Here is a 25,951-nt window from a genome sequence, read left to right on the forward strand (position 1 = left end):
GTTTTCCTTTCGATACAACGACCACATGATATAGCGTCAGTTTCCGACGGATAAAATTATGTTACAAATTGGGTCGTTATAAAGAGAGTCGACTATATATTACGAGTTTCGTTATCAATGAATGGTGTGGCAATGTGATTTGAGCGCGTGAAATTTGTAAAAAAAGTACATTCAATTCATGATAACTTGCACCCCCATCAACTCAAACATCTGCTCAAGTCGAAGTTTTCACTCAGCCCCGGAACTTTTACCGTATTTCAGTGTTGAAATTTTCCCTTAACTCGAAGTTCTCTTGCTTCAAGTCGAAATTTTCGGGAGAGAGAGAAATTTAAAAAAATAGCATTTAGCAATATAGAATTCAGCGTTTAGCAACCGAATTATCTAGCATTTGGCAATAAAATTCATCATTCAGCAATAGAATTCATCATTCAGCAATAGAATTCATCATTCAGCAATAGAATTCATCATTCAGCAATAATTAAGCATTCAGCAATAGAATTAAGCATTTAGCAAAAATAATTCCGCATTTAGCAATAGAACTCATCATTCAGCAACAGAACTAAGCATTTAGCAAAAGAATTCAGCATATATAAATATAATTCAGCATTTAGCAATAGAATTAACATTTGAGAGCATTGAAGCAACATGATTGAAATCAACGTTTAGCAACAGAATTCAGCAGATTCATTTAGTGGACTGTTTGCTTGCAAAAAGGGAATGACTTTCTCACGCAAGAAGGACAAAAAATAGACAGACAGTCGCAATCATTGCATTTTTTTCGAGACCTTGTCTTCACTTTATTTATTATTCATTTCATTTATACGAATATCGTGTGTGCGTCCGTTTCCATAATACATTATACTCCATACACATGCACGTGTAGTTTATTTCTAAATGATCCCATTAAGTAATTAAATATTATCACATTAGAATAACTCAACTTTTCGAAATTCTTCAGCTCCAGTATAGTTAGACATGCTTTACTAATATAGCGCTGTTATTTTAACCCTTTCGCTTACAAGGTATTGGCAAGAAATTCTGATGATCTCTATTTGGCGATAAATATGGCAACCTTGTCCTAATCTAACCGCACGTTAGAAAAAGGGTGAAGGGAAAAAAAGTAGAAGAAAAAGAAGGGTAAAAAACAAATGAAAGAAAACAGTATAACAGATAAGTACGGATAATAGAGTATAGGTATACGAAGTACATTTCTCTTTTCACCCTCACCCTACCTGTTCTTTTTCGGTCTGATATGTATATACAGTCGAATCCCGTTTTAACGAATACCGTTATAGCAAAAATCTCGTTTAAACGAACACTTTTCCAGTTCCCCGGATAAATTTACATAGGAACAATGCAAAAAGCTAGAATTACTTTATAACGAAATTTCGTTTTAACGAAGTGATTTCTCCGGTCTGGCGGAGTTCCTTATAGCGGGATTCGACTGTAGTGGAAGGATACATCATACGTAAAGAGAAAAATCGCTAACAAGTGTATAGAAATAAAAAGGAAGGTAAAAATAACAACTTCGTAATGCTTACAACAAAGCCTCGCGATGATGAGGAGAGAGGAAACAAGACAAAGAGAGCTGTTTGAATTTATTCCCCAGGCGTTTGGACGAAATAATATAACTCGAAGTTCTTCGTCGGCCGCTGCACATTCGAATTACCGATATTTGACTGTAGCTTATTTAGATGTTAAAAAATGAATCAAACTCGTATATATTCCTTGAGTTTTACCGAAATCGTGAAATCTAATATTAACGTCACATGCTTTTTTGCGATCGTGGAAATCCGTCCTACGATAAAAACATCCCTAAAGTTACGCCCACGAAACATGTCCCATGAATAACCCATTTGTATTTTTACGTTCGAGAAGTTAGTTCTGAGAAAGTAAACACCAAATATCCACGTCCACGAAGTTTTTCGGCGAACATTGACTGGAAATTCGGGCGAGAATTTCATTGAGAGAGAGAATTTCATAATTTGTTTATCACTTCCGCGAACTACATCATGCAATACCCCCACATGTTCTCAACTAATGCACCCGCTGAGAATTCACAAAGTATATATAAATGTGTTCTGTACTACGAATTTAAAAAATTCACGGAATTGCTTCCTGTCGTAAAATTTTAAATCGAGAAATCGGCTCGATTCTTTCGTGGGGGGTGAAAGTAATTCGATTCGATTTCTATTAGCATCAGCATAAAAGACGCCATATTCTGCTGAAAGGCGCAGATTCGCAGCCATTTTATTATTTATATATCGACTCTTTTCCCCGACTCTCTTCAATTCATTCACAAGCAGCACTCCCCCCCCCCCCGTTAGACATTTTATCGATTTATTAGCGAACAAAAATTCTTTCCTTCATCGATTGGAGAATAGAAATCTGAGGTTGATACTAATGTAATCTATGGCTCGAGAAATGGGGCTGCTATTTTCCCATTGATTCCGTTTATGCCTACGTGAAGGAGAAATAAAGATTCTTCGAGGTGTTGTGAGAGTAGTTCTAACATCGATTTCGAGACCCTATCGAATACATGAGCAGTCAACATAAAGAACGACGAGGAGGGTAAACTTCTCGAGGTGGTGCCCCCCCCCCCCCCGACACGTTCGAGTTATTTACGGATGTGATTGAAAACGTGCTTCAACATTCAAGGTATCCGACTACCTACCTTTCTCGTCACTTTTCCTATAAAATGGTACTGGAGCGACCTCTTTACGATCACGGGTGCAATATTACGTCAAAACACCAGTGGAATGAATTCAAACAAGTTCTCTCTATGTTTTTTCCCTCTCCCTTCACCATCGCGGAGCTTTATAGCAACTCTATTATCTACAAAAGTTGATTTTTATTTCCTTCCTTTCTTTCTTTTATAGTCCTGTTAATAATTTTTTTCGATACATATAATGTATATTTCTACTATATGCATATAAGAGGGAAAGAGAACACGTAGGGTGAGGGTGAAAAGAGAACTGAATTATACAATACAAATACAACTCCACAATAGGCAAATTGCCCAACGAGGTGGCTGACTTAAGAACATCATAGATCCCCGAGCCATTTTTTTGGAGGCCCTACCTACTACTGCTACACCACACCTGCACCCCGCGGAACCCCCAACGAATCGGTACATGCGGGAATGTGCGTGTACGTGTAGTGAAACCTGACGTGAAGTTTTTTTTGTTTCTCTGTAATGCTTGTTATGTGTAGTGCTGCCATCTGCCACCAGTTTTTCTAACTATGAGTGAAGTGTTATGATTGAATGATTTATCGTTGTAGGACTGTTGCTCTCTGTGGCGAGACTTTTTAACGGGGAGATCGGCTCGCATTTGCGGCTTGAAGTTGGGAACCACAGAAAACCAACTTCAGCCGACCACCACTGTGAGGTTCGAACCCGGATCCTCGCATCGCGAGTCCGTCACTATAACCACTCGACCACCACAGCGGCTGTAATCTTCATCTCCACAAATAACCAGTCTTCCAAGGAATCTTGAAAAGATGACTTTATAGAAAAAATCGATTATATATACTTTCCTATTATATTTTTTCTTTCCCCTTCTTCTTCCTTTTTATAACGTGCAGTTAGGCTATGGACGTGGTAACCAGATTTATGGCTAAATACAGATAATCCAAATTTCTCGCCAAAATCTTGCACGTGAAGTCGTTAATAACATTTTTTTATAGAAAGTGTCCCAAAATTTAGATCAACTTTGTCATTCGCTATGAATGAAATAATCATTTTTATGTCTCCCTTTCATGTAATTTTTATGCAACAAATAAGGGTCAATACCCATTGCTTACTCAACCAGAATGAATGAGGAATACGATATACTAATAGACCAAATACTATTGCTTTGGTCATGGAGAAGTTTCACAAACATCAAATACAAACACAAAGGCCACAACGGGCAAAATGCCCAACGAGGTGGCTGAGAAAAGATGTTCTTATATATTTCAAAAATGCAGCAACCCCATTAAAAATGCAATATATAGCCTATACGTGATAAAATATTATACAATGCCCCCATAAAGAATACTTATTAAAGAAGCCTTATTCTATGTACGGATAGAGCTTCTCGATTCACCCCAACATGTTTATCGTATTTCTTTTTAAACGTGTCAGTTGTATTACAATTTACTACCTCGAAAAGGTTCATTACTTGCACAGCCGCTTAGACCATTTCTAGACGATACTAGTGAGAAAAAGGGTGAACCGTTTCACCAGGACATAAAGACAATGGAGCACCGATACCAGGGCAGATGGAATGCTCACACGATGACAGATTACTGTTGGAATCTGCAAAGAGACCGTGTAAACACTTAGGGGCCGTTCAAGTATTACGTAAGCAAATTTTTAGCCATTTTTGACCCCCCCCCCCTTGTCAGCAAACGTCAGCAAAGCGCTGACCAAAATCACTGTTGTGTGGTGCAATGTATAATAATATAGATTATTTCTGCCTGTGCATATCGATTTATATAATCAATTGATATGTATAAGCAGAAATGTGATCACCAAAATAAGACCATTATTTTAGCTGATAAGGACGAAAGCATCACGTTCTGCACGCGATAAGCGTTTGAAGGACAAACACGTAACATCATATCCATGTTGTGATTTGAAAAAAACAAACTCGACACAGAACTCATTAACACATTCGTCAGCTGATCCGGTGACATTAGTCAGCTACACCATCGCCATCTAGTGACATCGATATTCATCTCGCATCTCCATTTTTTTTTTCACTTTCTCGTAAAATGACGAGGGGTGAAAATATGACGTCATTCAACAGTGAATTCATACAACGACGTGTGAAGAATGAAAATTTCGAGCGAGTTTTTTATTTAACCGCCTTCAAGCAGCTAACAGACTCAACGCTCCTTTCCCTTACTTGTGCTGTTGTTTCACCACCTCTTTCAGTGATTTTTTAAATTCAAATATCTCAGCGAATATTGCACTTAGAATAAACATGAATTAATTACGTATAATAAATACAGTCAATTCGTGTTAATTCGAACTCCGATAACTAGATAAGTCGAAGTTTTCACTCAGCGCCAGATTTTTTTTAATGTATTTTAATGTTAAAATTTTCCCTTAACTCGAACTTTACTTGCTTTGAGTCGAAGTTTTCGGGAATGAAAGAAATCTAAAAAAATAGCATTTAGCAATATAATTCAACATTTGGCAATACAATTCAGCGTTTAACAACAGAATTATTTAGCATTTAGCAATAAAATTCGGCATTCAGCAACACAATTTAGTATTTAGCAATAAAATTTAGTATTCAGCATTTAGCAACACAATGCAGCATTTAGCAATAGAATTCAGCGCACTTAGCAATAGAATTCAGCCCATTTAGCAATAGAATTCAGCGCACTTAGCAATAGAATTCAGCACACTTAGCAATAGAATTCAGCCCATTTAGCAATAGAATTCAGCGCACTTAGCAATAGAACATTAACATTTGAGGGCATCGAATTTACATTAACATTTAGCAAGAGAATTGTTTAACATTTAGCAAGAGAATTGCTTAACATTTAGCAACAGAATTATTTATTTATTATTTCTATTTAGCATTTAGCAATATGATTCAGTATTTAGCAACATAATTCAGTATTTAGCAATATAATTCAATATTTAGCTATATAATTCAGTATTTAGCAATATATAGAATTAACATTTGAGAGCTTTGAATTAACATCAGCATTTAGGAACAGAATTTAGCAGACTCATTCATTGGTTTTATTCATTTGTCTGCTTGCAAAAAGTGAATGATTTTCTCACGAAAGAACGACAAAAAATAGAGAGACAATCAAAAATCACTGCATTTTTTGACAAAAAATTATCTTGTAATAATACACTTTACTTATAATTATTTTCACATTTGTACGAGTATCGCGTATGCGTTCGTTTCCATAACGCACAGTATGTGCGCACGTCTTGTTCATTTCTAAATATTCTCATCATTCAATAATTAAATATGATTAAATTAAAATAACTTGTGTTTTTTTTCTCTCGAATTGCAACATCCCCAGTAGTTTGACGTGTTTTACTAATACGATATCCGTAAATAGCGCTGTTATCGTGATGCATCTTTCTTTTTCCCGTTCTGAAATCGGAATTTCCGATAAGTCGAACCAAGTTTTTTGTCGGCCGTTGATTTGACTGTACGTGAATTGTTTTTTGCCTCGGGAGAGACAGGACAACAACTTTCTAATTGGTTTTTAAGACACCGTGAACAAATAAAAAGTTAATTTTTATTTTATTTTGATAGCTATACGACCCCTTTCAATATGAATGACGTATCTGAGGTCTAAACGTTAATTGGAAGTACGGTTCTCGGATCAACGGTCCGCCAGTAATTTAGGGGGAGTGTATATTGGTGAGATAAATTGGCCTCTAACCCCCAAAAAACGGGGCAGCGCAACCCTTAAAATTGACATTTTTCCCTACCCGCGACAAGACCTTCCCGTCGATACCACTTCTGTCAAAATCGGCGACTGACACCTCCTGCACTTCCTCAGTTAAAAGAAATAGTTTAGATCTGAACAATGTGATACTCAATAATGACGTCTTCAATCTTAATTAGGGAGCTTCTAATTCACTTCAATAGTAAACAATATCTTCGTGGACAAAAAATAACAAAGACTCAAACATCGTAAGATAATCTTAGCGGAAGGAATTATACTTCACGGACGTAGACATACAAATGCAATAATCTCAGGACCGATACAATTGCAGATACAATAATCTGAAGACCATCTTTGCTGATGTAAACATACAAATGTAATCCCCTTTAGAGCTATATTTGCTGATGTAAACATATGAACTTAATGATCTGGGACAATCTTTGCTGATGCAAAAAAATTACATATAAATGTATATTCTCTCTCTCATATATTTCCATTCTCTTATATACTCCATTTTCTCGTGACTATCTTTACCGATGTAAAACTACAAACGTGACCATGTGTGAACCTCTTTACTGATTGTAAACATACGAACGTGACCATCTGTAGACTTCTTTGCCGATATAAATATACAAACGTAAGTAACCATCTTGGGACCTCTTTGCTGATGTAAGCATACGAACGTCACCATGTGTGGACCTCTTTGCTGATGTAAACATACATATGTAATCCCATTTTGACCATTTCTGCTGATATACACTCTCTTCACGCGTAATTATTTATCATCTTCCGTAAATACACGGAATATTAAATTGATTTCACTAATAAGATGAACGATGCAAAATCTTGTAGACGCACGATCCCAATCGATCAGCATAAGACGATTCCTAATCGTTTAGAAGTGAAATCGTTTAAATCGCTTTGAGAGGGGGAGTATCTTCGGAATGTTATAGCCTGAAAATATCTAGCGATTCAGAATTGGGTGCTGCTATCGACCTTTCGAGTTCACCGTGAGTGTGGCGTTGAAATGCATGTACTTTTTCCGAATCCGCGTCTGCGACTCACTTTGACGAGACTCTTTCAATAAGTTCGTCGACCGACCTGGCGTTCATATTGAGGAACTAAAAAAAATTTAGGTTCACTCAGCTAAACCGGTCAGCCGATACAGGTACAAGTGAAAAGCTCGTTGTCGGTTTGAAAGAACCTATTTTTGTTTTTGAGCGTCTCCCTCATAACCCTGAAATTGTTTCCAGCTGAGAACGACAAAATGAAAAAGATTGCATGGAGGAATGCATTTAATCCATTTTATCTCTTCCAAAGTCTCGATGTAATCAACTTGAAGTCGTGGAATCTCTAAAAAAAGGGAATAGACTTTCTCTTCCTTGCAGCATACCGATTCGATTGATTCTATCCTTTTTCTCCAGTTTCACCTCGTTAAATTGAATATTCAATACCTGGAGCCGAGGTATCTTCGGCCATATTTCCAGACTCAACTAGATATAGGGCATAACACTATAGTAGAATATGCAGGTAATAAATAGTCATCATGTTATAAAAAGCACAGGCAAAGGAACTTATTATTTATTCATTCTACTTTTCTTTAGTGCCACGAAAGGGCATAAAATCTGAGAACAAGAACGCGTGCGTGTGTGGGACAATTCTTTATGTTAAGCTTCTCAAAGAAAATGCGAAGATTTTTGCTTCTGTACGGCTGTAGAAATAAATCTTAATCTAAGAGGGTTGTTAGGAGATTCTACAAATGAGAACGAATTCCGCCTGCCTTGGGAATGGCAAATGGAATAGTTCAGAATTATGGTTTGGATAGCATTTAAATTTGTTTAGCATAAATACAAATACAAAGGCTACAACAGGCAAAACGCCCAACGAAGTTGAAAAAATTAAGCCCATAAAAAATATGGGTGTCAAATGTAACTAAAATACAGTAACACAATAATAATATATAATACACTATTAATAATATATAATATGCTGCCCATAAAAAAGATTATGGTTGTCTTATCCAAGTATGGATCGCTTTTCGATCTGCCCCACTACGTTTATCGTACTTCTTTTTAAACGTATCAATATTGTGTTAGAATTCACGATCCCTGGAGGTAAGCAATTCCATTTATCAACAATCCTATTAGAGAAAAAAGCGACACCACAAACTGGAATTGTCCCTCACTAAACGATCCCTTATCGAACCAGTTGATTGACGATGCATTGATAACTAAAATGAAAGCGTGAACATGAAAACTTTGAACACTTCGATTATATCCCCTCGACACTTGCGTTTCTCCGGTGTAAACGTATTCAAAAGATCAAATGTTTCTTCACGGCTCAAGCCTTGTATGCTTACTACCAAGGTGATAGAAACCAATGACTTTGATGGATTTAAATCCTTAAATGTTAAATTTTTTTTTTCAAGCTGATAATTTTTTTCATAGTTACTGTGACTTCCACTCTACTCTCTCGAGAGTAGGATGGACGACCTAGGGGTGCCACTTTTCACAGCAGTTTTAACTTCAACCAGCGCCAGCGTGTTAATGACATTGTTTCAAAAGCATCAAGAACATATCGGTTTCGTAATTAGCATCAGCAGTTTTTTTTTTTTCAAAATGAAGGAACCTTTCTGCTTCTTTACAGTTCATATGTCGGATCAGTTTTAAAATATTGTTCCATAATTTGGAATCCATATTACTCGTTCATTACCATTAGGATTGAACGCACACAAAATAGGCTTTTGTGCTCTGCTTAATTTAAGAAATTTCAAATATTTTTGATATCCGAATTCCTACAGAAATACTCCTATCTGCAATGAATAACTTGGATGTACGGACATTTTAGCGCAAATCAGTTTCCACTGTAATAACATCAATCTTCGTAACCGCAATCTCTCCATTGTTCCACCAATACCGTGTTGGAAGATTCTTCTCTTTTCGCTTCCTCAGGTGTGGAGGTTCTCACGTGCTTTGTTAACATGATTTCTTTTCCCGTCTTTGCATGTATGTGCATATTTTTTTTGTATTATATTTATCTGTGGAACTGTATTCTTATTATTATTTGTATCGCTCTTTGCCTTTCTATATTGCAACGCGCTGTTTATGTTCTTTTCTTTTTTTCACTCCACTGTAATTGGGCTTATGCCTGTTGTGTCTCTCGCATTGTGTATAAACTTTGTTTATTGTTATTATTACGAAGTTTAGTGATAAAATCTGAGTTTATCAATAGATAAATACACGGATAACACAACGGTAATTTTTTATGAGCAGTGTATTTTATTGTATCCTAATCGTTAGTTTTATTTTTGAGTGCATTGTAGTTTTCCCATGATAATTGCTCTGTATTTTAGTTATATTTGACATGCACATTTTTTCAGCCATCACGTTGGACATTTTGCCTGTTATGTATGGCTTTTGTATTCGTATTAATTCCGGGTTCAATGAGTAATAAGGGATTTTTAATGGAAAAGAAATTAATTCAAGTTTGTTTATTTTTTTTCTTCTTCATATAATGACTCACCGTTGATCGGGTTCACCAGGGAATAAGTCGGTGAGGTGAGCCCTATACGTAGGACATTACGATACCAACATAAATGTTACATACAATCACTTTACACGTTCCATCGCAATTCGTCATCCTTCATGGGTTACACCAAGGGTGTTCGACCTTTAGGAGAGCGAGGGCCACTCCGCACGGGTTTGAAAACATCTCGCGGGCCACTTAATCAAGCGACTTGAGCAGAGCCGCGGGTTACTTAAGTGATCTGTAAATGTTCACGATTATCTGCAAATGTGCTGTTAGTCACTCAAGTGATGTGTAAATGTGCCGCTGGCCGCTTGAGTGAGCTAGAACTATGCTGCAGGTCTCTTAAGTGATCTGTAATTGTGTTGTGGATCACTTAAGTACTCTGGAACCGTGCTGCGGTGATCCGTAAACATGCCGAGGGTAGCTTAACTGCTCTGGAACTGTGCCACGGTGATCTCAAAATGTGCCACGGGTTACTTAAGTGACCTGTGAATATGTCACGAGCTACGCAAGTGATGTGAACTACACCGCGGGTCATATAAGTGATCAGGAAATGTGTGCCGCTTAGTACAACTTCACAAAATTAGGTTTGAGGCCGCGGGCTAAGTCAGATGACTCATTTGGATCGCAGGCTATGGATTGAGCACGTATGGGTTATACGGTAGTGAATTAGCTGTTAATGGCGATAGTCCGGGCTGTGCACGGTAAAGAAAGAGAAAAGAAGCTCTTGACCTTGACCGTGTTTTACCGTCGAATTCTTTCATAATGGGAAAATACTCGAAGAGAGAAAGAGAGAGTTGCCTTTTCCCAAAGAAGAGCGTAGCTGCGTGTAAATGAAACTATTCATTGCAATGAATAATGAATGGTGGCGATGATGAATCCGCCGGCGTTGAATATTCATGTCCTTGGGCTTATTAATGCCTTTCTTTTTTTTTCATTAAAGAAAGTGTAACGAGAAGGAAAAAAACTGGCGTCACTTCACGTTAAGTGCAAGAGCATTTTGACATAATTGTATGTAGAAATGTTACAACGTCATCCCTTCGCTTTTGTAATTAAATTCAAATATGAGTGGCTCTTCAGGCAAAAAAGAAGTCTTTCGGTCACATTAGCATTAAAAACGACAAAAAAGAAAAATAAATGGCCGCTCGGAGGAGGTTTCACTTAAGCAGACATTGCTTTTTAGTGTTGGGAAAGGAAATTAAAAGCGAATTTTCGGCGTGACAGACTGTATGCAAGTTCTAGAGCATAGATTTCTAAAATGGTGTTTCGCGAAACTCTAGGGTTCCGTGAGAGCTTGTTTTAGGGTTCCGTTGAATAAATCCGTGGCGTTTGATTTACGTTCTGATTTTCGACGAAATCTTAGAAATCCCCTGAACCCGGATTTCTTTCTTAAAAAAGAGTTTTCTTGTTGTTGATAAGCGTAAAGCTGTTCTTTATTGGAAATTCTGAGGATAAAATATTCAATTCAGGAGCCCCAGTGTATCATTTTACCCGAGGTCCCCCCCCCCCCAGATGATGTCGGGACGGCCTTGGGAATACCACGTCAATTAAAGAAATATTCAAAATTAGTTTGGGTTCTGTTGGACAGCCTTATAACAATCGAGGGTTCCGTGGAACAACTTCATAATCATTGAGGGTTCCGCGAGAGCTTTTACGTTGGAAATCCCTATTAGAGCGAAGGTTTGAAACCTTTGATATGCATACCCCCTTTTGGGGTGCGTGATGGATGCAAAAAATAATCATAATAAGGCATAATTTAAGAGGAGGTATGCATGCTTCCTAGCATTTCTCGTAGTGCGTAAATCGATCTATTATAACGCATTCTAACCATACGCATGCCTTCTGCACTTTCTAAGAGGCACGTGCGCATAGACATAGAATGAATTTATTCTTTGTCAATGTATGTCCTTTATAGGGGGTATTGTACTAGAGGTACATCGTACGCATGTCTAAAGAGAAGCAAACTTCATAAGCATTTTCAGGGAAGCAAGTTTCCTAAACATTTCAACTTGCTTACAGCGTATATCCAACGCATTTCTAGTGGGTAGGACACTTGTTTAAGGAAGCAAACATTCAACGCATTCCTATGGATAAGTGAATATCCAGCGCATTCCTATGGATAAGTGAATATCCAGCGCATTCCTATGGATAAGTGAATATCCAGCGCATTCCTATGGATAAGTGAATATCCAGCGCATTCCTATGGATAAGCAAACTGTTAACGCATTTCTAGGAATGAACGAACATCCAATTCATTTCTAGGAACAAGTTACGTATTTGAAGAAACAAGCATCCAACGCAGTTATAGGTTCACGTGAAAATTTAACGTATCTCTAGGAATAAGGACTTATTGAAATAAGTCCTTTGCTGGGGGACGTCCAATAAGGACGTTGGCTTGAAAACGCAAACAGCCAACGCATTTCTAGGGATAAGCGAATTGATTGAAGACGAAAACAGCCAACGCATTTCTTAGGGTCCTTTCACACGGAGCGGATACGGACGTCCGCATGTGTCGAAACGTATGTGTGTGCGTCCGCATCCACACATACAGGTTTTGTACATTAGGTTATATGGAGCTATTCACACGACGCGGGTCCGGGTAGAATTCGCCCGCAACTTTGGCTACTTTTAAAGATGATTTTGCGCGGAATTTTTTAATTATTTGCCATAAATACCCTTAAAAGCACCATGTGAAGGTCCCTGTTCATCAATAGGATGTACCCACATATGTCTATGCCTCCGTTTCCTTCATAGATAAAGGAGATATAGCAACTTCAACTGCCTTTTGTCCATACTTTACAATTTTATACAATGAAACCAATAAAACCTGCCAACAACGGCCACTGACAGGACCATTAGAATTTTATTTCTAAAAGAAAAAAAAACACGATAAAATTTGCGATCAATGTAACACGTAAAATTATAAGCCGTTTTGTAATTCATTACGATATAATTATATAATTGACTAAATACTTTAATAACTTTTAAATTTAATTTAAAATTTTTTAATTTTTTCCTTTTAAATTTTTAAAATTATTAAAAAAATATAAATATTTAAAATTATTTTAAATATTTATTTTTTAATTTTTTTTAACTTTTAAAACTAAATACTTTTATTAAACAACGTTATCCACGTACGGCGTTCACTCAGGGCTGAATTAAGACGTTCGAAGGCCCTAAACACTTGAACAGTTTTGGTGGCCCCCCAATACCTACTTATATATTTTACTCGATATTGAGTCTATAAACTAAAAAAAATTTTATATTTCAGAAGTGACTAATCTAAGGATGGGATTTCACTTTAAAAGGTTTATGAAAGTTATTTTATAAAACTTGAAAAAGCAACCAATAAAAGTATTGGTTACATTCAAGCAAATGCAACCGATCAGCTTATTGGTTGCATTTGTAAAACAATTATTATAAAATTCTTATAGTGTAACCCGCGCTTAAGACAGAATTGTGATGTGAATATTTCTGAGCACAGGCATTTTGAAAGTCTCCACCCCCTCCCCCTTTTTTCTACTTTGCAAAGTCTTTGATATCTCCTGAATATATTTTTTTTTGGAACATCATTGGATATTTTTGGAATTTTTCTTTCATATTTTTCCGAAAAGACAGATTTTTTGAAAATATTTTAAGATATTTTCTGCTATCGGTTACTTGTGAGGATCGAACTGAAGGCATCTTTATACCCATATTCCATGTGGTGGCTCTAGATTAAACTACCAAAGAATGGCTCTAGGAAGCCTATGAGCACCGACTCAGGGGTGAAGGAGAAAAATAATAAAATTGCAAAAAACAAAAAAGTTTTTATGCGCAAATTTCAAACTAAGAGCGTACTGGACTTAGTGACTCGCAGAGAAAACCGTGAATAAAACTTAAAAAAAGTTAAATACTTTTATTAAACAACGCGATATCCACGTATGGCGTTCACTGGGTGAAAACAAAATCACTACTAAAACTAAAGGTGCACCCGCAAATATGTGCTCGTGTGAAAGGGCATGCGGATCCGTCCGCATCCGCTCCGTGTGAAAGGGACGTTAGGGTAGCGCTAGTGACCCTGTCAAAGCAATCCGTGGTATTCCCGGAAGTTTCTCTTGGGTTCTGTGGTATCCAAAGCAGTAGAGTTTTTTCATTGAAAATCGGATACAATCAAAATATTTAACTATATTTGAGAAACATTCGTGTTTTTTTTGGGTTCAATGGAGAAATCCCGTGATCATCGAAGGCCCCGTGGGAGCTAGAACGTTGGAAAGCCCCTTTTTAAAAGATGGTAAAAAAATTTCCATCATCATTCATGGTCTCTGAATTTCCAAAGTATAAATCTTGAACGATGCCTATCGCCAATTTCATCAACCAAAATGTTTGGCATCGGCATTCGATATGCTAGGAATCAAATCCATATGCTGCTATACATACACTGTATATTAGCCTCTATTCCAAGGGTTCTCAACCTTTTGAAGACCACTTCATTGGTTTAAAAACGTGTCGCGAGCCACATAAGTGATGTGGGAATGCACCGCGGGTCACTTAAGCGGTCTGGGAATGTGCCTACGTTCATTATTGCTAAAAATAGCTAGAAAATTGTCAGCGGGTAGTAAATGATAGGGTAAATGAGAAAATCATTCAGCAGTGAATCTAAATGTATTTCATTAAAAGAGACGTTGAGTGTGAGTCACATTCAACGGAGACCACGTGACTCCGTAAATCTCGGGACTTCACAATTTTTACGTTATTTTGGCTATCACGACCTTTTTTGTAAAAATTTTACGTTTCTTCCATCATTTTAAACGAAACTTATCAAAATTTTTTTTATTCATTATTGAAATCTTCTGAATTTTTATTCACTTCTCTATCTTTGATTTATTTTTATAAATTATTTTAATTCCAAAATTTCTTGAAGACGGGTTCGAAAAAGGTTGTATAAATCGCTAGACATATTAGAGATATGGTAAACAAAATATCGACTTATTAATATTGCGTCAGATGTTGAACTATTTTTGTCCACACATTGTGATGTCCACGTGCCCTAGAGCAGCGTTTCTCAACCTTTTTCAGCCCATGGCCACCTTTGGAACATGTTTTCTACTCGTGGCTCCCTGTCTTACATGGCCACCCCCCATCCAAGAGTAAAAACATTTATACTCATCCAACTGAATTTAATCAAATCTAAATTTACAATGAAAATTTTTTTATAAATAAAATCGATCGCTGGAACCCTGTGCCAGGTACGGTTCCAGAATGTCGGTGGCCATTCCTCCCAGGTGCCAAATTATGTGGGAAAAATGGGTCTGTGTAAAATACGGGACAATTCAACGAACATCAATAAATTGAACCTCCCGAAACTTCACCCTGGGCTAGAAATCAGTGAGCTACTTTATTTTGAGAGTTTTATGCGTGGCAGTCTCAACATTCGAAAATGATAGTGCCAGATCTCATCGTGTAGGCTCCGATGTGAAGCACCGAGTCAATCCCAAATGGGCCATGGGTTAAGTTGGTCCCCATGGGCATCTCTGCTGGATTCTGAAAGTAAGTAGTCACATTTTTCCTACCATATTTTACTTGAATGCTTTATTTTTTTCACCCAACCGAAAACTGAGGGCTCTTGAATAATCGAAGACCCCCATGCTGAAAGGAAATGGCCCACCACCTGGGCTGGCAAGTGTGACACAAAGGGCTCACCCGAGCCAACAAGCCAAGGAGGGAAGACGTGGTCGAGGACCTGGCCTGGCCACGGTGGAGGGCTCACCCGAGCCAACAAGCCAAGGAGGGAAGACGTGGTCTAAAAACTGGCCTGGCCAATGCGAAGGGCTCACCCGAGCCAATAAGCCTAGGAGGGAAGATGTGTGGACCAGCACCTGGTGCTTGGTCGCAGAAAACAATAAAGGGCTCACTAGAGCTACAAAGACATTATAAGAGCTCATTGACATAAATTTTGTATAATAGAAATTTTTAAATCAGTATACTTTTTTTTTTTCATAACATGTTTAAATTTATGTACTATATTTTATAAGTATAACTAGCTATAATACCCGGCACTGCCCGGGTTTTCTTTAATGAGGCTTTTTGGATCACGTGATATCTCCCTCTTTCTTTGAGGCACATGCAAACCGTGTTCAAGTTAACCAATATGGCGACTTCCTGCGCGACTCATGAAATAAATAAATCTAGATTTAAAGAAACGTAGAAATGAATATATTTTTTTTCCTTTTCTAAGGGGTGCTGAGTATTTCGATCTCCGCCCCCCCCCCCACGAACTTCAAGTTATCTATTTCTGCCTGTTTCAGCTCCCAAAAATGCTCAATTAAAGCTGTGGAATTTCTTCGATGTACTTTTTACGGGCCCATAATTAATTTTAAACATTCTAACCCACATGAATTTATGCAGTTGAATATCAAAAAACAATACGAAGACATTAATTTTCATGATTGATATAAATAAAAAGTAGAAATCAATGTTACTGCAGGGATATCCAACTCAAAAGTAGGCCCGGCTAATTACTTCATATTTAATCTCCTGGGCTTCGTACATCTCTAAGCGAACGCAAATTTCAAAAATCGAGAATTCTATACAATTTTTAAAATTATTGATGTGAGAGCAGGGCCGTCTTTAGAGCATTATGGGCCCCCGGGCCAAGTGATTTTTCTGACATCCCACCTGGCAAATTCTCGAAAATTTCAACTGGTTCTCATTGGGCCCATGCGTTAAGACGGCACACTGTGTGTGTGACAGAAAACTCCCACCAAATTTTCGCATTTCCGCGTAATATAAGCTCGATGGTGACAAACCATTGTAAAGGCATATATACACGTCTGAAACGCATTGCTAGGGAACCACGGTACCAAAGTAAACGTTGGGAAAGTGATTGTTGAGGCCCAAAAACCATTGTTGCTCGACAGTTTTTTTTGTTAATTTGGGGGAATTTGCCCTGCTCTGACGAAATTTTAAAGTAGCCTATCGTTCAAGTCGGGTCCCATTTGGTATATGCAAAATGTGGTGACGATCGATCAAAAACTGTAGATTTGTATATAGAACATACACACACACCAACACAGACACACAGAAAATCAATTTTATATATATATATAGATAAAGAACCCGACACCGCCCAACTCCCTCATCCGGGGAAATTGCTAAAATTGACAATGGTCGATAGAACCTGGCCGATGCACGGTATGAAATGGAATGAAACGAGCTTTATTTCTTTACAGCACTCTGTGGCACCCTTCACCACTTGTCCGTGGCACCCTTCACCACTTGTCCGTGGCACCCTTCACCACTTGTCCGTGGCTTCTCTTTCATGTGATTTTCACACGTGACCTCTCTAGAATATCTCAGGACCGCAAGATGAGCCATATGGCCCCAGGTCGAGAACCAATGTCCTCAAGAATGAAGCGTACAATTTCGAGTCAGATATAAGAAGGCTGTGAAATACTGTACGTAGCGCATCACACAAGAAATATAGAAAAAAATTCTCTGACTCAAGCGGTTCGAACTCTAGTATATTACTAATTCAGAATGTCATGTTGAACATACTTTGTAGCGCGTTAGGCGTGTCCACGTGGCCTAATGGAAAATACAAATACAAATACAAAGCCACAACAGGCAAAATGCCCAACGAGGTGGCTGATAAGAAGATGGCCATAAAAATATGGTTGTCATATATTTCAAAAATACAGCAACCCCCAATTAAAAACACAACCACAAAAATTATAAACAATATATACACATGATACAATGCCGATAAAGAATATTATGGTTGTCTTATTCTAAGAATGGACAGAGCTTCTCGATTTACCCCAACATGTTTATCGTATTTCTTTTTAAACGTGTCTATTGTGTTACAATTTACTACCTCCGGGGGTAAGCTATTCCATTTATTAACAACCCTATCAGAGAAAAATTCCAATTGATACTGGTGTCCCCTTGTAAAAGCAGTCGATTGGCGGTGTATTAAAAATCCATTCCGTTGAAAATTTTGAACACTTCGATCGTATCTCCTCGACACCTGCGTTCATCCAATGTAAACATATTTAAAAAATGAAGTCTTTCTTCCTAACTCAATCCCCGTGTGCCAATGAGGACACGCGTAGCTCTTCTGTGCACTCCTTCAAACAAGTCTGTGTCCCTCTGTAGGTATGGTCTCCAAAACCTTACAGCATACTACAGTCCAGCATGAACTAAGCCTCGGAAAAGCGGAAGAATGACTTTAGGAGAATACGAAGAGACCTTTTTGAAAATCAAAACAAGCATTCTATTCGATTTTTTGACTTCGAAGGCGTCTGACTTCGGTTAAAAAGATTGCAGGTTCGAGTCCTGTCGTGGACGGAATACGTGTAATAAAACGGTGAAGTTCGTTTTGCTAATCTCGTTTCTTAATTCTTACGTTTACTTAAGAAGGATATGAAACACCGTACATAGAGCATCACTCAGGAAATATAGAGAAACAATTCTCTGATTCGAGCTCGGATTTATTACTAATTAGTAGAGCCCGGATTATATGCAAGTGCACATGCCCTTGCATATTTTGGCGTTTTCCAGCATTAATGCATATAAATGCATAAAACCCAAGAATTTTCATAATAAAATGCATATTTGTGAAGGTTTATTGAAGCTTTTCAGTTGTTCAAATTTTTCAACAGTTTTTCAAATAAATATTGCTCATAATATTTTCATAATTTTTTTTTTTCCCGCAGATAGGATTGTTCCCCCCCCCCCGTACATCAACTGTTTCAACGTTAGCGTGAAAAATGTTCAATTTTTTTATAAAATAGCCTCGAAATTCTTTTTTACTGGTATTTCGATACTGAACAGCCACGAGTAACTAGAAATGGAAAATGCTTAAGTAAAAAATATTTAGAAGTTGTTTGCGTGTGCAGTATATGCAATGCATATGTGAGGACATTTTTTTGTAAATGAATATGCACTAACAAATAGAAAATATACATTTTAAAAACATATCTGTTCTTTTTTTTGCATAATGATTTTTTTAACGCATATTTTCCCAATTTTGGTACATATATTGGAATTTTTAACTCTTTTCAGGATTTTTCAAATAGAGACACGAAGGCCAACACAGGCAAATTGCCTGACGAGGTGGCTGAAAAAAGATTATATATATTTTGTCATTTTAAATGCAAAATTTAGCCATTTTAAATGCAAAATTTAGCCATTTTAAATGCAAAATTTAGCCATTTTAAGTGCATATTTGCATATTTTTAGAGCATAATTTGCTACTTTTTAAGTGCATATAATCCGGGCTCTACAAATTAGGAATCAGATGTCAACATATTTTGTTGAACTTTCTACGTGTCCACGTGGCCTAATGGATAATCCGTCTGACTTCGAATCAGAAGATTGCAGGTTCGAGTCCTGTCGTGGACGGAATACGTGTAATAAAACTGTGAAGTTCGTTTCGCTAATGTCGTTTACTTAAGAAAGCTATGAAACACCGTACATGCAACATCACTCAGGAAATATACAGAAAAATTCTCTGAATCAGGCGTTCGAGCTCAGACGTATTACTTACAGATGTTGAACGTGTTTTGCAGGTGTCCGGATGGCCTAATGGATCAGGCGTCTGACTTCGAATCAGAATATTGCAGGTTCGAGTCCTGTCGCGTGGACGGAATACATATAATAAAACAGTGAAGTTCGTTTTGCTAATCTCGTTTTCTTAATTACGTTTACTTAAGAAAGCTATGAAACACTCGTTTACTTAAAGTAAAAAGTGAATCAGTAAATTTTATGACCAAATGAAAAAAAAAAAAGTAGCGTACGGGGCTCCGTCGTGGAAATTATATACTAAAAAGGACTCAGTGACTCAGAAAAGGTTGAGAATTGCTAGTCGACACTAATTTTCTACTCAATACTTAACATGTTCTTAGAATTAAAATGTGTGTTAATAAATGCCAGGAGCTTAGGTAATAAGAAAGATTTTTTAGAAACTATGATAGTTGTGGAGGGCCTGGATCTTATAGCCATTACAGAATCTTGGGCAAACGATGGGGATGAATCTTTCTTACACATCTCGGGATACGATACTTTTTTGAGAAATAGATCTGATAGAAAAGGGGGTGGAGTGTTGATATACGTGAAATCATGTTTGAAGGCTAGAGAGTGTAACGTGCAGAGAAGTGATATTGAAACTATATGGGTTGAGCTTGAGAACAAAAGACGTCATAAACTTATTGTTGGGGTTTGTTACAATCCACCGAATAGGGATCCAAACTACATCGCCAAATTGCATGATGAAATTTCCTACATGTGTAAGCGTAAGAGGGTTCTCATACTAGGGGATTTCAATTACCCAGGTATTGATTGGGAGAACCTTTCATCTGGAAATCAGTATGAAAGAGGCTTTCTTAAGTTGGTGCTGGAAAATTTTTTGTATCAGCATGTATCAGAAGCCACTAGGGGTACTGCTATTTTGGATTTAGTTCTTACTAGTTCTGAGGATCTAGTTGAACATGTTTCGGTGGGGGAAGAATTTTCTTCCAGTGATCATCGTATCGTCAGATTTCACTGTAACTTTTCCTCGGGTAAGGTTGATAACAAAAGACTGGTTCCTTGTTTTCGGAGAACTAACTTTGATGTTTTGAGAAGAAGGTTAGCGGAAGTTTTCAAAGAGCGGTTGGAATCAGTAGGGGTGGTAAGTACGGGGAAGAATTTAGTACGAAGCTGTCCTCTGTTTTGCATAACGTCATACCCTTTGTTCGAAAAAAGCGTATTTGTACATCGCACCCTCTATGGTTCACGGATAGGGTGCGGAACCCTTATCTTGAAAAGAAAAGAGCATTCAGAGAGTATAAAAGTGGACGAGGTGACCTATCATTGTTTACTGGTAAAAGAAGACTGTTGAAGAAAGCGATAAGGGATAGTAAAAAGGAAGTTGAATCTAGGTTGGCAGATAACATTGGCTCTGACCGAAAATCATTTTTTTGATACGTCAATAATGGATGTAAGGGGACACTTGGCCCCCCTCTCGATAGGAGACTCTAGGGTAGAGAGCAATGTAGGCATGTGTAGTGCTTTCAATGACTTTTTCGCGTGGGTTTTTAATGGAGATAATGGTATTCGATATACGGGTGTTGCATGGGGTAGAAGACGTGGAGGTTCTAAATCTTCTAAGAAATGTATGTGCAAGCAAAGCACCAGGACCAGATGATATCTATCCCAGGGTCCTCAGGGAATGTGCTAATGAATTGTTGGGGCCAGTGGCACAGATATACAGGAGTAGTGTTGCTGAGGGTATCGTCCCAAGAGATTGGAAGCTTGCTAACGTTGTTCCGATATTTGAGAAGGGTAGTAGAGAAGCGGTGTCAAATTATCGTCCAATGAGTTTGCCGAGCTCCCTCTCGAAAATTTCGGAAATTATCATTAAAAGGCAGTTTGTGAAGTGGATAGACGAGAATAATGTATTGTCGGATAATCAGCATGGGTTCAGGAAGGGGAAGTCATGTGTAACTAACCTCCTTTGCTTCTATGATCACGTGACTAAGGCTTTGGGTAAGAGCAAAAATGTCGACGTTGTTTACCTTGATTTCCAGAAGGCATTCGATCGGGTCCAACATGGCAAACTCTTGAAGCGTTTACACAAGATTGGAATTGGGGGCAACTTGCTGAATTGGATAGAATCGTGGTTAAGAGATAGGTCGCAACGAGTTATGGTGAACGGGGAATTTTCTGGTTGGACAGACGTCACAAGTGGAGTTCCTCAAGGAAGTGTCCTTGGCCCCATACTTTTTTTCACTTTTTATCGATAAACTCGATCAGGGTATCGATGGGATTACTAGCAAATTCGCAGATGATGTGAAGCTAATGGGGGTAATCGGGATTCAAAGCAATAGGGAGTCGCTCCAGAACAGTCTAAACAGGATTGCAGCATGGGCAAATGAATGGAGCATAACGTTTAGCGTTGATAAGTGCATGGTCGCTCATTTTGGTTCGAACAACCCACGGTTCTCTTACGAGTTGAATGGTGTCACTATCCCGGATGCAACTAGGGTCACCGATTTGGGAATTCTCATTGACGAGCGGCTTAAGTTTTCTGAACATTGTTCACCGGTGGTCAAAAAATCGAATAGAATGCTTGGTCTTATTTTCAAAAAGGACTCTTCGCGTTCTCCTAAAGTCATTCTTCCGCTTTTTCGAGGCTTAGTTCGTCCTGGACTGGAGTATGCTGTAAGGTTTTGGAGACCATACCTACAGAGGGACATAGACTTGGTTGAAGGGGTGCAGAGAAGAGCTACGCGTGTCCTTATTGGCACACAGGGCTTGAGTTATGAAGAGAAACTTCATTTTTTGAATATGTTTACATTGGATGAACGCAGGTGTCGAGGAGATATGATCGAAGTGTTTAAAATTTTCAATGGGATGGATAGGATGGACCATGAACTTTTAGTACACCGCCAATCGACTGCTTTTACAAGGGGACACCAGTATCGATTGGTGAGGGACAATGCAAGGTTATGGTGTCGCAGGGAATTTTTCTCTAATAGGGTTGTTAATAAATGGAATAGCTTACCCCCGGAGGTAGTAAATTGTAACACAATTGACACGTTTAAAAAGAAATATGATAAACATGTTGGGGTAAATCGAGAAGCTATCCATTCTTAGAATAAGACAACCATAAGTATTCTTTATGGGCATTGTATAATATTTTATCATGTGTATATATTGTTTATAATTTGTGTTAACTGCATTTTTAATTGGGTTGCTGTATTTTTGAAATATATGACAACCATATTTTTATGGCCATCTTCTTATCAGCCACCTCGTTGGGCTTTTTGTCTGCTGTGGCGTTGTATTTGTATTTGTATTATTTCAACAAATTTGTAGAGATTTATCCAAGAACGTCATTTTAACGTTTTCCAGGGTTGGGAGGGAAGGCAAAGAAGATGAACTCAATGTATGTGTATATATATATATCTACTCTATATAATATAAAATCACGAACTCGGAAAAAGGGCCTGTTTCTATGCAACCGAAATTAGTGACGGAAATGGGTGACGTTTTTTGAATGACGGAAATCGGTCACGATTTTGGGTCAAGTTTTCATTTAACTCTAGCACAGCGGGTCTCAACCTTTTCTGACTCGCGGAGCCCTTTTCAGTGAATAAATTCTCTGGCGGAGCCCTGTTTAATTCGAGGAGCCCTTTTCAGTATATTATTTATATGGCGGTACCCTTTAGGCCTCTTTTTTGTTTGTTTATCAAATTTATTGATTTATTTTATTATTCTCGAGTGACCGCGAAGCCTCTGGGAAGTGCACACGGAGCCCTTGGGGTTCCAGCACCGGTTGAGAACCGCTGCTCTAGCATATATCGGGACCCATTTGACCCATCGGGACCAAGTTATGTGCATGTACCAAGAGGCTCCCACATCCTACAGCAGGGCCCTTAGTCCGGAATAGATGGCAAGCCCCCAAAAAAGCTTTACAGGGGCCCCTGTGTGGTTAATTTATAGTGTGAAAAATCAAAAAGTGATAAGAATCGTTCCGGACCCCGTCAGCCCTGCCCTTATGGGGGTCATGGCGAGAGGTATGTAGATGTATAATATACAAGTAACACCAGTGCTCCCAACGCACAGTGTCAGGGTACTGGGGGGATTGCGCGTATACCTTCATGGGGAAGTTAAAAGGTTTCATTTAAAGGAGCCCTTGATAGATGTCGTTGTTTTCTTGCTGCTTTAACATAGAAAAATTTGCGAAAGCGGAAGCCCAAGATATATCCAGTCTGGGGCCCCATAAAATTTGCGAATTCGGTCACGGGTAATTGAGGGGCCCTGGATTTTATTCGTTTGTAAAATGAATACAAATGAACATTTGCCGTGGCACCCACGGGAGGATGTCCGACAAGCTTCCGAGTCAGGGGCCCGTTCTATTTTGGGGGTCCTGGATGAATCTCGTTCTGGCGCTCAAAGCGGGGGATGACCGACAAGCTTCCAAGTCAGGGGCCCCATGTTTACAGGTTTCATTCTGGGGAGGGGGGGGGGGCTGGATGAATCTCGTTCTTTTCTGCTGTTTAACATTGTAGAATTTACAACAGCGGAAGCCCGATATAAATCCAGTCTGAGCCCCACTAAAATTCAGCGAATTGGAGTCTGGGGGACCCCCCATGGGCAAGTTTTCTGGGGGTGTTTGATGAATCACATTTGTTTATTGTTGTTTTATTATTGTAAAATTCACTTCTTCAGTAAGCTGGTGCTTTCACGTCCCTTTCCAAAGTACGCTGATGAAGTGGGACGAAATAAACAAGATATGTTGTGAAGAGAAAAGGGGGGGGGGGTTGGCCGCCAAAGGCGGAAGGGGGCACAGCCCCCCTAGTATATATATATATATATATATATATATATTTGTACGTATATATACCATTTTTAGTGTATTTTCAAAAGCCCCCGACCCCCACTCAAATGACGGTCCTGGATTTGTCAAGACGTTGATGGATTAGCAGGGGTTCTCAAACTGTGCGCGCCAACCTTTGTCAGGGGTGCAGCTTCGCAGTGGTCCTGACAAAGGTTTTTCAAAGAAATGCTTTGCTAACAACTGCTCTTCATATAGGCGTACGCAGAATTTTCTCCGGGGGAGGGGGGGGGGTTTCAGATTTTTTTTTCCTTCTGGGGGTTTACGTTTGTTCTTGCAAAATAACACTGTAATATTGGCCTGGGGGGGGGGGTAAGAACCCCAAATCCTCCCTTAGCGTACGCCAATGGCTCTTCATAAGGGAAATGGTCGCCGCGGGTGGAAAATGTTTGAGATTGAGAACCCTTGGGTTTTAGGGAAACGGATAAACACCGTGATGATTGCTCATCGCTTACTAACATTGTCGAAACATGGTTTCTGTTTTTTTCTCTTTTATTTTATTGTACTGAATATCTGTCATTTCCGTGGATTTGAATTGGAATGCCGTGTGTTATGAAAGAGACACGAGCTTTTTTTCTGATACAATAATGAACATCTCACATACAATATATATCTATGTATTTCTTACAAAATCGAAACCAGTTTATTGCAGCATCCGTGCGTTCATTGAAATTGGTTCTGCACAACACATGCCGGTTATAAGCAGTGCCGTCTTAAGGCATGGGCCCACCAGGGAATATCCCGGGGGACCTCACGATGAAAAAGGCTTCACAAAAGTGAGATGTGTTTGAGATTTTTGAGAATTTGCCTGATAGGGCCTCAGAAAAATCATTTGGCCCGGGGTCCCATGATGCTTTTAAGACGGCCCTGCTTATAGGAGGAATCTATAATTCTGGGATGTCATAAATAATGGATCCACACTGATAATATGTGATTATCGACCACGTATACATTTATCGCTAATAACAATCATTTTCATAGATACACATACATAAAAAAATTACGGTTTCATCATCGAGGTGTATGGATAACTTCTCGCTCCATCTCATTAACGGTGATATTTTCTTTAGAAAGTATCGAAATTAGCTTCTGCGGATTATAGGCATGTATTTTTATTCAGTGTCTAACTAATTCTGTTGTCCCTCTATCTTGATTGAAGTATAATTATTACAATCTTTATAACTATTATGCAATAATATTCGAAACAACGGTTTGATACAAGAACTCACACGGAGCCCCAGACGCATATTTTTTTTATTTATTCATCAGTTTCTGACTTATTATTATTATACAAAAACATTAATAATTATTTTCTTCAAATTTACTGGTTTTTATATATTTATTTTCCTCGAGTGGCCGCGGAGCCCCTGAGAGTTCACACGGGGCCCTAAGGGCTCTGCGGAGCACTGGTTGAGAACCGCTGGTTTATTGGAATCCTCAATATTGCCAAACTGATTGATTTGGCATGAACAGGCTAGTATAGTAGGGTAACTATAGTCCGTTTCAGGTTAACTTTGCAGTGAAAGGGAAGCTACGAGGGAACCGCATCACTCGTTGCTATGGGAATGAAAGCCTCTTAACCAATGTATCGATGCGCGGCCTCGGTAAAGTATGGCCGATTCTCGCCAATCTCACTGAGAAAAATATTTT

At 38.4% G+C, this 25,951-nt stretch overlaps 1 protein-coding gene and 1 non-coding gene across 2 annotated transcripts in view; one reads left to right on the forward strand and one right to left on the reverse strand.

Annotated features, from left to right (window-relative positions):
• Positions 1 to 25,951, reverse strand: part of LOC149085827 (sodium/potassium/calcium exchanger 3-like) — a 164,455-nt gene that overhangs the window by 68,880 nt on the left and 69,624 nt on the right. The gene's annotated exons all lie outside the window — the stretch shown is intronic.
• On the forward strand, positions 19,251 to 19,323 carry TRNAR-UCG (transfer RNA arginine (anticodon UCG)). Its single transcript has one exon. It is a non-coding gene; the product is annotated as a tRNA-Arg (tRNA).

This window comes from Pholcus phalangioides, unplaced genomic scaffold, assembly GCF_987345545.1.
Source record: "Pholcus phalangioides strain wild (caught in Gottingen) unplaced genomic scaffold, Ppha-v1.0 ptg000005l_1, whole genome shotgun sequence".
NCBI lineage: Eukaryota > Metazoa > Arthropoda > Arachnida > Araneae > Pholcidae > Pholcus > Pholcus phalangioides.